The 2,150-nt window shown below is 46.4% G+C and overlaps 1 non-coding gene across 1 annotated transcript; it reads right to left on the bottom strand.

The window, feature by feature from the left end:
• Positions 1 to 1,470: 1,470 nt before the first annotated feature.
• Positions 1,471 to 1,608, bottom strand: LOC114816171. Its single transcript, XR_003763943.1, has one exon. It is a non-coding gene; the product is annotated as a small nucleolar RNA SNORA7 (small nucleolar RNA).
• Positions 1,609 to 2,150: the final 542 nt, after the last annotated feature.

Here is a 2,150-nt window from a genome sequence, read left to right as displayed (position 1 = left end):
CTCAGTCGGACTGTTGGACTGTCCGAGGCCCAGACCCTGCAGTCCGGACACTTTATGGGGAGGATCGGAGGCTGAAGTCAGTTAATCATATTTATTGAGTGTTAACTGTGTGCAGAGCACTGTATTAAGTACTTGGGAGAGTCCAATAGATCAATAGGATAAAGACATTCCCTATCCACAATGAGCTTATTGTCCAGAGGGGGAGACAGACTAATAAAAATAAATTACAGATATGTAAATAAATTGCAGGAGTATCGGGTTGGCTATCTATGCGATACCTAGTTTTACATTTACGTCAACATGAGCCATGATCCTTAGCTCCTGTGACAACTTGGATTTGTCATTTGACTTCTTGGTGTCTCAGTTTCCCCAAATGTAGGGATAAGCTCCATGTCTCCTCCCCACCACCCAACTCAGACTGTGAGCCCCGTGAAAGACCAGGATGATGTCAGATCTGACTACATTACATCTACCCCAGCATTTTGCACCGTACTGTGCACCTATTTAAGTGTTTAGCAAGTCCCAAAGCTGTAATAATACACAACCCCCTGGACCTTCATTCATTCAAACGTATTTATTGAGCACTTACTGTGTGCAGAGCACTGTACTAAGTGCTTGGGAAAGTACAACAATAAACAGTGACAGTCCCTGCCCACAACAAGCTTACAATCTAGAGTGGGGGAGACCGACCTCAATAATAAATAAATAAAATGACATATATGTACACAAGTGCTGTGGGGACTAAGGGGTGGGGGTGAAGAGCAAAGGGAGCAAGTCACGGCGATGCAGAAGGGAGTGGGAGAAGAGGAAAAGCGGGGCTTAGTCTGGGAAGGCCTCTTGGAGGAGTTGGGCCTGCAGTAAGGCTTCAAAGCAGGAGAGTGTCACTGGCTGGAGGATTTGAGGAAGGAGGGCGTTCCAGAACGTGGGCCAGGGGTTGGTGGTGAGACTGGCGAGATGGAGGTCCAGTGAGAATGTTTAGCGGCACCAGAGGGGTAAAGTGTGCAGGCCGGGTTGGAGAAGGAGAGAAGCAAGGTGAGGTAAGAGGGGGGCAAGGGGATGGAGTGAATTGTCTCCCTAATATACGTAGATAAACACAAATGAAGATCGAAGTCTGCCTATATTTACAGCCGGGCTTCCGTGCTCTGCACATAGTAAGCGCTTAACAAATACCAACATTATTATTTTTGAAGATGCTAATGTCGTGTAATCTATTCTCCCAAATGGGAAGTAGTAGTAGTAGTAAGTCTTGTCTTACGCCGTCAAGTCATTTCCAACCCATAGTGAGACCACGGACACATCTCTCCCAGAAGGCCCCACTCTCCATCTGCCATCGTGCTGGTAGTGGATCCACAGAGTTTTCTCAGTCAAAATCCAGAAGGGTTTGACCGTCGCCTCCTTCCACACAGTAAACTCAAGTCTCCGCCCTCGACTCTCTCCGGTGTCGCTGCTGCCCAGCTAGGGCGAGTTTTGACCTGTAGCTGATTTCCTTCCACTCACTAGCCACTGGCCAAGCTAGGAATGGAATGGGTAGGCCTCTGCTTGACTCTTCCTCCTGTAGTGGAGACTGGTAGTGTACTGGAAACTCTCCAGCTGTGACCCTGAGAGGGCACCAATAGTAATAACAGTATTAGCCTTCCCGGTCTAAGCCCCACTTTTCCTCGTCTTCTACACTCTTCTGTGTCACCCTGACTTGCTCCCTTTGCTCTTCCCCCCATCCCAGTCCCAAAGCACTTACATCTGTCATTTATATTAATATCTCCCCCACTGTAAGCTCACCGTGGGCAGGGAATGTCACTGTTTATTGTTGTATTATACTTTCCCAAGTGTTTAGTACAGTGCTCTGCATACAGTAAGTGCTCAATAAATATGATTGAATGAATTAGTAGCTGTTTTAGCAGATATAGTAGCAGGAGTCGTACTAATAGTAGTAATAGTAGCAGGTGTTACAGTAGAAGGAGGAGGAAGAGTAATAATAATAAATAATAATTGTGGTGTTTGTTAAGTGCTTACTATGTGTCAGGCACTGTTCTAAGCGCTGGGGTAGATATAACAAATCAGGTTGGACATGGTCCATGTCGCATACGGGGCTCACAATCTTAATCCCCATTTTACAGATGAGGTAATTGAGACCCAGAGAGATGAAGTGACTT

The sequence above is a fragment of the Ornithorhynchus anatinus genome, chromosome 1, assembly GCF_004115215.2.
Source record: "Ornithorhynchus anatinus isolate Pmale09 chromosome 1, mOrnAna1.pri.v4, whole genome shotgun sequence".
NCBI classification, from domain to species: domain Eukaryota; kingdom Metazoa; phylum Chordata; class Mammalia; order Monotremata; family Ornithorhynchidae; genus Ornithorhynchus; species Ornithorhynchus anatinus.
The sequence above is the reverse complement of the archived record's forward strand: the minus strand, read 5'-3'. Positions and strand labels throughout refer to the sequence as shown.